Source organism: Lissotriton helveticus, chromosome 2_1 (genome assembly GCF_964261635.1).
Source record: "Lissotriton helveticus chromosome 2_1, aLisHel1.1, whole genome shotgun sequence".
NCBI lineage: Eukaryota > Metazoa > Chordata > Amphibia > Caudata > Salamandridae > Lissotriton > Lissotriton helveticus.
Window position 1 is genome coordinate 26,404,384 of NC_136059.1, and position 15,422 is coordinate 26,419,805.

General features: G+C 41.7%; 1 protein-coding gene across 1 annotated transcript in view; it reads right to left on the bottom strand.

The window, feature by feature from the left end:
- LOC144820040 (vomeronasal type-2 receptor 26-like) overlaps window positions 1–15,422 on the bottom strand; it is a 195,959-nt gene that overhangs the window by 97,677 nt on the left and 82,860 nt on the right. The window lies entirely within an intron of this gene.

Consider the following 15,422-nt stretch of genomic DNA (forward strand, 5'->3'; position numbering starts at 1 on the left):
ACTTTTTTATATACATAGCTGAATCACTGCAAATAAAAACAATATCACTCCAATCTTTGTTGAACTTGGAAAGAACCTTTTTTTGCAGAGCATTACAAGTCACACTGAGTTCAATGCTTTCCAAAAAGTCTGGTGTTATGTTTTCACCACTATCCCAGATGCTTGGTGATATATATACTTGTCACTATACCTTGCATTGAATGTTTAAAGCCTGAGGTGTTGGCAATTCACCTACTATCAATACTGACCCACTAGAAACTATGGTCTGATGTATTAAGGGTTTTTACCCTTTCTCTGTGGGTAAATGTGATGACACATATTAACACATATTAGGAAAGATTCTTAGGAAACCAGCCATTTTACCTATCAGTGAAAGAATCAAATGCAGCCAAAATATCAAAAATGAGTTTGATATTTTCTGATTCTCTACAGTTTATAAAATAATTAAACTAGACCTAAAACATGAAACAAAACCCTGCATCTTTAGACCAATCCCTGTGTGCACCTACAGTGGGTTGCAGAGATTGTTTGCCAATAGGCCCACAAACCATATAAAGTGTCACAATTATTATATGATGTCATAAAATATGTTGTTTAGCAAAGTGGTGCAAGGGTGCCTGCTTTGTAAGCAAAATTGTTGTTGTGCAGGAAGGTGCACCTTCTTGCACAAAACCAATCCTTCGAGGCATTTTCCTCAAAATACAGCACACATTGAAAGAGAAAGTAACTAGGAGAAATAAAGATAGTTCTCCTTGTTACTCCTCACCTGGGAAGGCGCAGCATTTTGATGCATTCCCTGCTCTGCGGTGATGATAATGGTAAATCTGGGAAGGCACCAACATCCATGGGTGGATGCATGGGAACCTCAAGCTCCACCTAGGAACACCTTCTTAGGGCAGAGTAACACAGCACAATGATTTGTACGGCGTCACATGACTCTGGATTTATCAAGCCACGCAGAGCTTGATGAATCTTACTTAAGAGTTGCATCGCTCTTGTTCCCCATTTCGACACACAAGTGCTATGCAACTCGTTAATAAATATGTCTCTAGATATATATGCAATTCGATGTCTACATTTAACTTCCAAAAATGTGAATTTACGTTCCACATTTTGTCCTGTAATGCAAGGAGATACCATTGATGTCTGTTCAGACACAGTGGTACAAGACATCAAGAAGTTGCATACTCAAACAAGTCAAAGTAGGAGGGGCATTCAATGTATGTCGAAGAAATACAAAGATCTAATGCACAAAATAAAAAAATTCAACTGACCATGTAAGAAGATACTCTTAAATATGCAGCCACATAGTCTTATGGTCCCTACAAATGTGTATGGAGGCGGGATATAAATGGTTAAGTTATGAAACGTGTTATGCCAAGAAAAACAACCAGATTGTGAACAGGCGTGGTGCGTCCATTGGGGCGTAGGGGTGTAGCCCCACTAAGCCACATGGATGCACCGTCGTCAAGCACACTAAAAATATTTTTGGCATTGGCAATCCTAAGAATGTTATAAGCGCCACAGCGCTACGGCCGGGAATCAGGGACACACCCAACTCAATCCGGAGTGCACAGGGGGTGAGGCTGGGCTGGGCTGCTGCACACTCAGCTGCAGCAGTACTGCGCATGTGAATTTTTGGGCTCTAACTTGCCCGAGCATGCGCGTACACACTACTTTTCACTGAAGTTCCCCTTAGAGAGGGACCGAGGGAGTGCTGCTTCTTACAGCAGCCGGGCCGCAGCCCCCGGGGTTGCAAAGGGCGAGTAGTCAGTGTGCCCCCCTATCCAATCCTGGCGCTACATGCAGCGCCAGGATTGGCTGGTCCATCACGCAGAAGGGCAGGCAATCCATTATTGAATGCCGCGTGTGGGGGGTGGAACACTGCCTCAGCCACACTTTATATGTCCAAACACTGTATGACTTCATGTGAAGCCATGCAGTGATTGGCCATTTCGGGATGCACACGCTGCTGGCTGTAGTGTAGGTGATGTGACGTTCTCTCTAGGGGCTCGTGCGCAGGCAGCATACCGACTCCCGACTCACCACGTCACACTGTGTTGTGTACAGTTACAGTACGTCGTCGTGTAGATCCAATCCATCCTGCTGTGAAAAAGTAATAGTGAATGGAAATCCTCGGTAGTCGTGGTACCTTTTTATGAAGAGTATGTGAAGCTGAGGACTAAAAAAATCTCTTTCGCGTTAAAGCCTTAAGCGAATGTGCAATATATTTAATATCTGCCATGCCAGAGTCCACTGTCTTCTTGTCTAGCTTGCCCCTTCCATGTCTTGTGGCACTTATTTAGTACTGATTGGAGCTTCTGACATTAATTACTACCGAGGGTTAGGCAGGCAGATGCACACACAATGTCGACGGCCAGAGCATCAACACACAGAGCTGGCGCGCTTTACTCGTGCGAATCTGAGCCTTCGCGACGTCTGATGGTTTCTTCACCCATTAGTGAGACAATTCGAATTTCTCTCGGGTTACATGGGTCCCTCCCTGTTGAAATTATAATAATAATATTACGTATTTTGGGTGGTCCGACAAGCAGAGTCGGTACCCCGAGTCTTCACCAAAAAGACTAACACTTCTCCTAGGAACATGTGTTGGAAGGCCCAACATGGTCCAATATGTTGGATTATTTTTTTCTCCCAACTTTTTGATGTTTCAGTTTACTCTTATAAGAGTTATGCAAGGTGTTTTTTTAATGTAAAAAATCCTCTTGCAAACATGTCACTCGCACGGTTCTATTGAACCGCGTTCATCACAGGCAGCTCAGTCACTAATCAGTCATCGCCTACTTTTGGCCGCATTAGCCTGTTCATAAGCGCAAGCACAAGCGTAAAGCATAACATCCAGTGCATGACATGGAAACATAGATATTTTAGCAGACTTGGCACTTTATGTGCTGTGTGCATTTTGCAAAAGCCTGCATGTGGTTATAATCAGTTATGCTATTAAGATTACGATGCACTGTTTTTCTTTCTGTTCAGGGACCTCTTTGCAGGATAATACCCATCACATGCTAGGTGTACTGGATCTTGAAGGAACACCTGTATCCTTTGCATGCTAGAACACAGTTCATCGCATAGTATTTCAAGGCAACTACCTTCCTTGCCAGTTCCTAAGACCGGGTGGCTTCCTGTATGTAGTACTCTCATCAACAGGCTGATGCAGCAACAAGTACGTGGTAACAGTGTGTTTACTGAGTGAGCTGCCTGTGATGAACGCGGTTCGATGGTAGAACTGTGCGAGTGACAGTGTATACGTCTTTGGCCCCGAGATGGAGATACCGTGGGCCTCATTTATGAGGCTGTGCGTCACTTTTATGCCGCGGGTGCGTCACTTTTTGTGACGCACCAGTGGAGTAAAAAATGTGCCTTGTTGCACCACATTTACAAAGTGACGCATCTAAGCAGATGCGTCACTTTGTAAACCCCTGCGCTACATTATACCTGCATCAGGGATAATGTATGGAGAGGGGGCGTTCCCCCGCAAAAAGCCTCGTAATAGTGACGCAGTGAAATTTATGAGATTTCACTGCGTCACTTTTAGGACGCTGTGCGTCAAAATCTTGCGCCTGCCTCACAGCAGGAGTAAGACTGATGCAAGCCCTTTCACATTTCCCCATGTGAAAGGACGCATTGCTGGAGTTGCGTCACTTTTGTGACACATTCCAGCAATGCATGACTTTTGCGCTTACAGATACGTCAGAAATACTGACGTATCTGTAACTCCTTGCGACATGATGCGTCATACTGTAAATATGACGCATCATTGGTGTCGCAAGGAGGGCGCAATGAAAAGTGACGCATCGCTGTTTTCACTTTTCATAAATGAGGCCCCGTGAGCGGGAGGGAAGTGGTCAGTACCATCAGTCGGAAAGGAAATCCTCGGTAGTCGTGGTACCTTTTGCTGAAGAGTATGTGAAGCTGAGGACTAAAAAAATCTCTTTCGCGCTTCAGCCTCAAGCACTGGATTTAGGAATGTGCAATATATTTAATATGTGCCATGCCAGAGTCCATTTTCTTGTCTAGCTTGCCCCTTCCATGTCTTGTGGCACTTATTTACTGATTGGAGCTTCTGACATAACTTTAATTACTACCGAGAGTTAGGCAGGCAGACGCACACACAATGGCGACAGCCAGAGCATCAACACACACAGCTGGCGCGCTTTAGTCATGCGATGGGCCTTCGCCACATCTGATGGTTTCTTCATCCATTAGAGAGACAATTCTAATTTCTCTCGGGTCACATGGGTCCCTGTTGAGATTATACTACATATTTGGCCCCGAGATGGAGATGCCGTGAGCGGGAAGTGGTCAGTACCAGGCCTGTGAAATACAAATATTTTAGTTCAACATAGTTCAAGAAATAATGTACATTTTATGTTACATTTAATGCATTATTTAAGCAATACTCCGCTTATTGCATGATTTAAGCAAGGTATATTTTTAACCAATAAATGCCTTCGGTGTCTGGAATGTGGCTTTTCTGAAATGAAGTCAACTTTGAAAACAAATAAAGAATTTGAAGGAGCAATTTATAATGAGCGTGCTGTGGGATTGTTCTTTAACAGCCTGATTCATGTACAGGCCGTTTTGCGTGTCCCTAATAGCGAATCATAGCGATTCGCTATTGAGGACACGCAAAACGGCATTCATGTAGGAATTGCTACTTAAATAGCGATTCCTACATGTTCTTTATTTGCGAGTAGCAATTTGCTACTCGCAAATACTCCCCATTCATTCCTATGGGCCAAGAGGCCCATAGGAATGAATGGGGATTTGCGAGTAGCAATTTGCTACTCGCAACTAAGATAGCGATTTTAAGGGTGCCAGGGGTGTCCAAAGGACGCCCTGTAGCACCCCTAAAATGCACTTTTGGACAGGTGTTGCGCACACACATGTCCAAAGGACATGTGTGTGTGCTACATGCAACTTTGAAAAATGCTTTTAAAAGCATTTTTCTGAGTTTTTGCTATTTACCGACAGGTCTGACCTGTCGGTAAATAGCGGCCCCAAAAGTCCAAAATCGCTATTTTGTTTTGTGTCATGAATAGCATTTGAGGAATCTCTATTAGAGATTCCTTAAATGCCATTCCACGCAAATATGCGAATTCTTACATAGCGATTTTTGCATTTGGTATCATGAATACCAAATGAAAAAATCGCTCTCGCAAAGGGCCAGATTCTCAGAATCTGGCCCTTTGCGAGTGCAATTTACCTACATGAATCAGGATCTCTAATTAAAGGCAGCATTTATACTATCCACATAGCGCTGAATCCAGATAGGTATTTTGTTTCCTCATTTTTGTAACTCGTTTTCTCAGAAACTGCTCTTAGATGAATCACCGGTTTCAGGCGTGCTAGCAAGCTCGAAAAGAATTACCTGGAGAAAGTGCAATTTTTCATTTATAACAAACACGTAGGTCGCATTCAAGCAGCAGAATTTGTGGAACAATTTAATCACAGCTGTTTCTTATAAGGTGGAAAACATTGAAAAAGCAGGTCCTTCAGGTGTTTTGTCATGACTCCAAATATGCCCGAATTTTTCATACCTTCCTGTTCTGAGTTTGCATCAATATTGAGGCGACCCACCGGCAGAAATGTTGTTTTTGCACTGGTCGGTCTTGGTAAATGGTGGTTTTCACGTTCCTGACAATGTAAATGTTCTATCAATCAATCAATCATGCCATTTGTATAGCGCACTACTCACCCGGGAGGGTCTCAAGGCGCTTGGGGGGAGGGGTATGCTACTGCTCAAACAGCCAGGTCTTGAGTTGTTTCCTGAAGGCGAGATGGTCCTGGGTCAGCCGAAGGTAGATGGGGAGGGAGTTCCAAGTCTTGGCAGCCAGGTAAGAGAAGGATCTTCCTCCGGCGGTGGCTCTTCGGATGCGTGGTACGGCTGCGAGGGCGAGGCTGGTGGGACGGGCAAATGACCCCGTCATGGGTTTTAAGCTTTATTCTAAGGTGTATTTAGGCATTAATGGTAATCGTATTCCTAATATGTACTAGCATGTTGATTGAATGTTTGTAAGACACATTTTTTTCTCTATTTTTTAACAGTGCATTTTAACGATTTTACATAGCAGCAAAAATGACATTTTCTAATTGTTAATAAATTTTACTAGTGGCATATTTCTGAAAAGAAATGTGATGGTGAAGAACAGCTACTGCTCACGCCTAGAATATGATTTAGAAATTGATTTGAAAATCACAGTACTTCTTCATATCCAGTATAGTAAGAAGTGACAGAAGCTCCTAATCCTGTGATGCACCTGAATGCACACATTTTGTGTGACTGCCCTTAAATTACAGAAATGCCAGTGGTTACACCCTGCCCATGCATTTGCACGTAAGAACAAGTAGCAGTACATGGTGGGCAGCTCCCGCATTGTGTGGAGAGCTATTGAGCATTGGGTAGTCCTCTGATTCCCCCTGCCTGGTGTTTCAGAGGTACTGGAATCATTATCTGAGGTAGTTTTATTCAAGCCTTGAGGTAGTCAGTGTGTATGTGTAAATGTGACAATATGATGTTGGGCAATCCTTGTCTGAGAAATATTAATGGGAGTGAGCTCTGGAAGATTCAAAATTCAAAGCCACCTAAGCGAGGAGTCCATCCAGGATAGCCGGAGAATAGGGGTTGAAAGGAAGAAGCTTAGATTTGAGCATTAAAATGTCAGCTGTACGCAGTTTCTCCCTTCAGTTACATCTGATATTGAGGCCATTAATGAAAAACAGGCTGGTTAGGTTGTCTCATCATCTTTCTCTTTCTTCCATTTTACTCTACCTGATGTCAAACAACATCTAGTTTGATAGTGACATACATCAGTACTTTGACCATAAATAAAAAAAATACCTAAAACATTATTGGATACAAGACTTACTTTTCTTAGCCTTCTGACTCTAGGAACTAAGATTCCGAATCGTGTCACAACACATTCACCAATATGCCTTCCTTGCCGGATGATCGGAATATTGGGTACACTAACTTAGCCCCCCATCAAGCCTTTTTCATAGTTCAGTCAGTCTCTGAGCTTTAGAGACTTTAGATTCTGCCGCATTTTCATACTAGATGATTTCACACGATTGAGCCATGAAGAATACGGTATCTGTAATATGTTCACACAAAGTACCAAGCTCTTCAGTGGAGTGCACAAACCAGTTGGGCCGAGAGATGTATTTATTTGTTTGCTTATTTTTGCCATCAATAGGAGATCGATCTTCAATATGTCGGTACTGCCCTAATTGTCCCAAACCACATGTACGTTTTTAAGTGCCCTCTCTGTAACTACCATGTGTTTTGCTAATTGGACAGGTGTTATTGAGATGCACCGCCTTTTGGTTTGTTGGACAATCGAGACAGCCTAATATGTGATGGCTTTGGATACCTATTTTTGGGGGATCCTCTATGCATAGTCTTTACTATTTCCTTCAGGTGAACAGAGGCACTACCTCGAATTGTAGTGTAATTATTTTTAATCCGACTGTGGCCTTATATCTTTCTAGATTCGTAGATGATGGAAGAAGCAATCACCAGGAGTTTAACAACGAGGGGAGAGGATGTAGCCTTACAGCCAGAGCAGTTGACCACTAAGCTGGGGAACCGGTTTTGAGTCTCAGCAACAACGCTCAACATTCTGTGATTCTGGGCAAATCATTTAATCTCCTCGTGCCTAACAAAAATAAATGTGTCCATCTGTAACAAAACTGCTGCTCATGTAAAGCGCTCTGATACCCGATGTCTCGGGTCTAGTTCGCGCTATATAAAAAAAAATAGAAAAATCAGTTCTTGGCCTATATATGGAGGTGCTTTGTCAGTCTGGCAGAGCTTGCCTATGTTTGTGGTCCCAGTGGTGAAATAGCAGTAGGCGACAGTGCAGAAGGTTAATGTGCCTGCTGCAAAGAACATGTACCTGATGCAGATCACAAAAATGCACATGATGTAAATAGGTCAGTGATTCACTGCCTTTGTCAGAGAGATCCTTTTGTTACTTGCAGTTTGTAAGTTAACATCCTAACATACAACAGTGAGCTATTAACTGTCATCTAAGAGCTGAATGCAAACTGCAAGGAACGAATTGGAGTGTTATGTTTTTTTCCACAGTCTTTGTTTCATTACCCTAGTGTTTCAAAAATAAATTGTTATCTTTACATTTTCAGCACCTGGTAAAGCCTGACAACTTGAAACATTACCACATTTTGGGGTAATTTTTCGGCGAACAACAAGAGGCCCCTAACCTCCTTTGCTACGCTTTCACCCCGGCTACGACCCAGCAAACACCAGTGTTAAAGGTAAGGGAACTGATGTTATGTTTTTTTTTACATGGGTGTTAGGGCTCTGTATGTGGTCACTCTCAAGGCCCTCAAGCAGTGTCTGTTTCAGTGCCTCCAGCAACCACTATTGCACAGAGAGGCAGGAAGCAGTAAGGCTGTATTTTTAGCAGTCACTTTGTGGAAAGGAGAGCTGTTGGAGATGTATTATGATACTGCACAAGATATATGTATTGGCAAGGCCAGCAACAGCATCATGAATACAGTACAAGAGCTGATTACAAGGTCATTCCAGGCACGGCCACTTGAAGAAAAACTACATTTAAAGCAATTAGGACTTCATCAGCCTGACATAAACCTACAGAAAACTTCCCAGGACAGAGGAAAAATGTCAAAACGTACATTCTCAAATGCCTGGTACACAAAAGCTGATTGGCTTACAGGGTGCCCTATAAGAAATTCTCGGTTCTGCTTCCACTGCTGGCTGTTTGGTGGTGACTTTTCTTGGACACATCAAGGAATCACTGACTTGAAGCATTTGTCGGAAAAAATAAAAAAGCATGCATACACAAGAAAGCATATGGAAAACCCGACGCGACTGGGAATGTTGGGGGAAGACGCATCAATTGAGCAGCAGTTAAATGATGCATATCACAAAACCATACAGAAACACAATGAAGCCGTTGATAGGAACAGACAAATTCTATCCAAGATAATTGATTGCATTCGTTTCTGTGGTGCTTTCGAACTGGCTTTGCGAGGCCATGATAAATCTGAAAGTTCCACAAAACCTGGGATCTTCAGAGGCCAAGTGGATTTAATAGCAAGCATAGACACAGATTTGGAAACACATTTAGCAATTGCTACAGTCTTTAACCCCTTCCACACTCATGACGAGCTGGGCTCGTCATGAAGTAGCCTCCTCGCACGCTCATGACGAGCCCAGCTCGTCATGAATAATGGGATTTACAAATTCTCAGCACAGGAGGGGAATATGCTGAGCAGCGAAGTGGTTAAGGGCATCTCTAAAACAATACAAAATGAACTCCTTGCTTGATTGTATGCTCGAAATTATAAGAAGCCATATTGTGCAAGAGTTGCAAAACACAGACTTTGTGGCTATTCAGGCTGATGACACCACTGATGTGGCCACTGAAACACAGTCTGTATTCGTGTTTCGGTACCTTGACAAGGACAGAGACGTTGTGGAGAGGTTCTATAGTTTCACACATTTGAGAGACTCTAGTGCAGCAACCATTACTGCAGCTATACTGTGTCAACTGAACTTAATTTTTCCGGAGCCACCTCAAAAACAAAAACTTCTTCCACAAAGCTATGATGGTGCATCTGTAATGAGTAGAAGCCTTAGTTGAGTACAGAAAAGAATTTGATATGTGTACCCTAATGCTCATTATATGCACTGTTATGCCCAACAACTCAATCTTATTATGCGACAGGCAGTATCAAAGATCACGAGACACAAACATTTTTTCCGGATATAGGAGGCATGGCAGCATTCTTCTCACATTTCCCCAAAAGAACAGAAGCCCTTCCTGAGATTGTGGACAAAAGCGTTCCAAGGGGATCCTCAACTCGTTGGAACTTTAACATCCGTACAGTCAGCCTAATCTTTGAACATAGGGAGGACCTTGAGAAATGTTTTGTCGCCATAGAAGCCAATGATCAGTTTGATTACACAAGTCAGAATGAAGACCGTGGCTTTGTTAGAACACTAAAAGACAGATAGTTTCAGTTCTTACTGTTTTTATTTCATGAAATAATGCTTGCTGTCGACGTGTTATACAATCAGTTACAAGGAAGAGAGGTAGATACTGTCAAAGTGCAAGAAAGTACCACTACATTTGTACTGTAGTGTAGTTCCTATTATCCCAATAGGCTCTGCGCATTGGAATAATATCTTCAATAGTATAGACGTAGGACAGAGGTTAACTAGGTCTTCTACTGACGATATTAGACTTAAGTTTTGTGTGCCAGATAGCTCAGAGTTCACTAGAAACTTTCTCGAATAGCCGAGGAGGAGTTTAACCTCCCTGGATAGACAAGAAGGGATTTAGTTTCTGACAACCATAGAACATGACAACTTTGCTCTCCCTGATCAAGAGTATATCTCTAGAGTCGTGTGAAAACAAAAGACAGCTATTTTACTCAGTCAATACGTGCATACTTAGTTTCACCAGATTGTAGAGACAAGAAGAGACGGGCGTGTTCAATAAAAGGTGTTATTTATTGATCAGTCTCTTTTCTCATACAAGAGAAATGAATCACTACAATTGCAATACTTAAGGTTAAGTAGAATGCATATAATAAAAGCAGGATTATAAAATAATACTGTAAAAGCATTGATATGGTTTCTGAGCCATATGATACTTTAAAATGAATAAAAGATATACATACATATATACATTGACTAATCGTACTCAACTGGTGCTTCTAACTATGCCTACCCTGGTGTACCTGACCTAAGCCTAATACGTGGGAAGGAGTAAGTAAGTAGCAGTTTAAGTTAAGTTTGTTTTGCCAAGAATCTGACTCAAGAATTCTCTGTAAGGGGTTAGCCAGTTCAGTACCTGGGATTTAGAAGGCAGGAGGGCTGGTATCTCTGTCTCAGGACTCGGTATCCCAGTTACCCGCTGGAGGCTGGATTTCTCGGCAGGAGAAAAGACAGCGTCTTCCTCAGCGCGTCAAAAGGGAGGGGCAGCGTCCGTGGGCTCTCGCATCAGCTGGGCTCTCCGGCAAGTAGCGCTGCTCCAAGCTCATCACCACCGCGCCTTTGCTTAGGGCAGCGTCGGTATTCGTTCTTACATTCTTTACAGGAGTTCTCGAACGAAATCAAAACAATAGCTGCGGGGGATTTCCCAGGTCTGCTGGTGGTTTGGTTTGTTTTGAGAACTCGATGTGCTTTCTAGGGGGCTGGAGGAATAGTGCTTGCTTAATGTGATAGCATGCGCTATGACTTAATATGAAAACGGGTTTCTGTGCCGTTGTATGGATATTAGTGAATTATAACCGGACAAGGGTCAGAAATAGGAGTATCGATACAGGTCCCTATATAAACACACTACACCCACTCCACGAATTTATGTACATATTTACTAACCTAAGCAATAGTAAACATAACTAATAGTGCATGTGTATACCGAACCACCCCAAAATACATTTTTTTGCATTTAAAAATGGCATATGCGAAATACACGAAAATGAGTATAGGTACTGTATGCATTCAAGCAGTGTAATCATTCAAGAAAGGATGCATATTTTAAATCAGCATGAATGATTCACGAAAATTACACATGAAATGGCTCTTAATACAGAAAAAAAAGTGCAAGACCACTTCATCACATATAAATACAATCATTTGTAAAGAAGCTAGAGGTTGAGGTAATTTATCTAGAGGTCCTGAAAATAGAAGCTCTGTTCTCTAAGAATAGTTTTACTTTAAGCAGAAGATAAGTGCAAAAAGGTAAATATTTTGGATTTGGTAAAAAAGTTTTCGTTATCAGAGGAAGAAGGAAAAAAGTTCTCAGTAGCTTTGTTTTATAAAACTGAAGGCCAAATTCAGAGTTCAGGGAACGCTGTGTGCACCTTTGCTTAAAGTCACTCTCTCTGTTCTGGTGAAAACATCATTTCAGACAGACTCTCGAAAAAACAGTCTACCGCTTCTGGTGAAAGTTCGACTAGGTTGGAAAATGTTGCTACCATGCAGTCATGCGAATGTTCGCTTTCAGTGATGTTTCGATCAGCATTGCTTACAGAAGGTCGTACCTGGTTGATGCTGCTCTCATCTTGTACTTCACTACCCTTCAATCGTAGTGGTGAAGTCTCCACGAATGCCGTCATCAGGATAGGTAGCCGCTGGGGACAGCACAATGCATGAGCCTTTACTGGACCCAACAAAGTATCTGCATCCAATGGTACTTCTGATTGTAGTGTAAGACAGGTGTCCAACACGCATTCTTTGCCGTATAGCATGCACCTCAATACAGGCATAACACAATTCTGCCACATGGGTCTGAACGAAAGAAACCAGGTCATATTCAGATCTCTTAGCCGGGCTAGTCCAAGGACTTTAGTTATGCGGTTCCGGTAGCGTATAGCTAGGATCGTTTCTTCCATTGTTGCTGGAGTCTTGTCTGTAACATGGCTTGCCATAACGAAGCAGGAGTAGCAAAAATAAAATGCCTGCTATGAGTCCCAACAGGAGTGGAAGTCCGCCAAAGATGGAATGGACGAAATTAGGAAAAATACCCAGGACTGCTTTGAATGGTGTTAACAGTCCCGAAAAAACTGTCTTAAATATACTTGCGATACCACTTGTATCAGAAATATTTAAGATTTCGTTTAGCATTTCTGCGAAGTGTAGGGGGCAATTTGTTGATAACAATGCATGTATCTCACCCGTTGTCCTTGCAACTTGGAGATCATACGTTTCTTTTGATGACGTCAAATGGGTTGGCGTCTGTAGGAGCACAGTCTTCATTCTGCTTAAAGTATCAATTCGAATAGAAGAGATTTTCAAACTGGGCCAAATTTTTCCCTCCCTGTCTGGAGTGTCATTCGGAAACAATACTCTTTCACAGCAAGTGACCATGGAGCTCACACTTACTAGATAAGGTTTTCCTGGCAGCAAGCCACAACATCTGTGATCTACAATTAGAATGTAACTCTGGTTAGAAAGTCTTTTAAAGAATGGTTATATTTGTGTTGCAGGTGTGCCGAGCTGGTGACATGAAAGGTTATTTGAAGTCCCTTCACAGGCCCCATGCAAACTTATACCCTGACACAGAAGTATACCACTTAGCGATTTTTCACAATTATTACCACTAAGAAATACACTCTGTCCATTATTTCTGTAACATGTGTGTGTATAAGGTAAGTTCCATGTTGACTTAATGTATCCTTTACCCAACCTTTCATACTGGCCTGCCTGTATATATTTTTGGCAGTATCGAAACTGGAAAGTCGTTATTGGAATAGTTATTATCCCATGTATTATCCATTCAATGACAGGTCGTTCTGACATTGTCAATGGCAATCTCTCAAGTTTTTCAATGCTCAGAATTGTATAATCAGCACCCTTTTGTGCCAAGCTGATTTGTGTATCAGTAAGGTTAAAGATACTGAATAATGACGTTGTGTTGATTAAACGCCAAGGCACGTAGCCTGAACGCAGATTTTGTAACGTCCAGCCAAGCTGTACAATAGAACGTAATTGGGACTGACCGTGTTGCAACATCAGTAAGTCTTGCTCTATTATATCGATTGCAGATGATACAATACTGTCCAGTGAATATATTCTGGAAGACAGAGTCATTAACCCATTGTCCACAACAGAAAGTGATTTTTCCAAATTAACACGGTCAATTTCCCGTATTTTCTCTGCTGTCTCAATTTGAGTTTCTTTCCAAGCTTCGTTGTAAGCCGCATATATAGAGGCCGCTATGAAACGTTTTTGACGCTGTTTGCGTGGTCCCATGATGAAATCACGCAAGTCAGCACCTTCTTTAAGTAAAGTCAAGTGTTGCTTAATTTCAACCAGTGTGGATGTTTGTAGCCATTCGAGGCAGAGTTTCCCTACACTGTAAGTAGTTACTATCCCTGGATGTTGTCTCTGGGAGTATCTAGGGTCTGGCCTGGTCAATGTAAACCCCTGTATTTTGTTCCGGAATCTATCTTGACAGTTATTGGTGTCTGTGGGCCAGATCAACCATTTTTTCCAATCAGGATGTGTTCTGTTTTGGTTTAAAATATGGGATACGTCTATTTCAACATTTGTAGTGCTATTACTGTCAGGTGTTGGTTTAGGAATAGACGGTTTGTTTAAGTCTTTAATTTTGGCTAGGCCAGGACAGGTTGTCTGTTGAATTGTATCATTCAAAAATATAATTTGTTCTGGGATCATGCAGGCTCTAAATAATGATTCTATACCTTGCACTTGCCAATCTTTTGTACCCCAGATTGTTTTCGTTTCAATATTATTGTTCCAGAAATCAAAACTGAATGTTTTCATTTTTTCAAAAAATGTCTCAGAATAGATTAATTTTGTATTCGTAAGCATGGTTTTCATTCCTGTCTTATTTGACAATTTGAAATAAAATGTTTCTGCATTACTTGTGTTAAACCCTGAGAAGTATGAGAATTTTTCATAAAATGTTTTTGAACTGCCTTTTGGTGGAGTTGCACAATGTTCCCATTGGTTATAATTAAAAACATTTCTAGGTTGAGCAGATTTATGCAGATAATGGTTACCATAGTGGTTGTAACAATACATCTGGTCATAATTAGATGAACCTTGCAAATAATCATGTTCTGTAAATTTAGCTGACATCACTAGATCAGACATCATATCATTAATACTTTCAAAGTCCCAATCATCAGCGAATGTGCTTGGTTTTACAAAGTCACTTAATGAAATCTTGAATTGATGAGGATACTTCAGGAGCTCAACCGGGCCATAGATTTCGTAATCAGTTTTGTCCCATGCTACCCCACCGGGTATAGGATTGGCTGTGAAGTTTACTGAAGAAAGTTATCTTTTCTCGATGTGTGAAGACTTGTGTGGTTTCAGGACCAAGTTGATTTTCTGACTTGCTGTGTCCATTGTAACATATTTTCCCTCAATGAAATGTCCCAAGCATAGTGCCATGATGAGCCGAAGTATGAGGACAAATACACCTTGTGCCACCCAGAATTCAATCCATGGAGAAATCAGATAGGTTTCTTGTAGTTGATGAAATAGTTCCTGTGCTTTGTCTTTAAAACTTTTTGTTGTTGGCTGTTCCCCAGGTTCGCTTGGATCCTCAGAAAAATCATCGAAGTTGATGAAGTAGCCAGATGCTGTTCTGTCAATTGTTTCAATGGCTTCTGGATTCCTTTTTGCTTTAGGAATTTGCTTTGTTTCATTAGCATAGTCAGTTGTTACATCATTGTAGATTGGTGTTTCTTGATGTAAAATTTTGATTTGGGTTTCAAGAGGTTTAAGTTCCATTGCTTTGTTGCATAGTCCTTGTTGATTCACTGTAGGTTTATCAAATGTGATTAGCCTCTCAGTTTGAACCTCTGTAATTGTAGCAAACTTTGGTGTTCTACTACTTCTTGGGAGTCCACTTGGCCTACTACTTGTT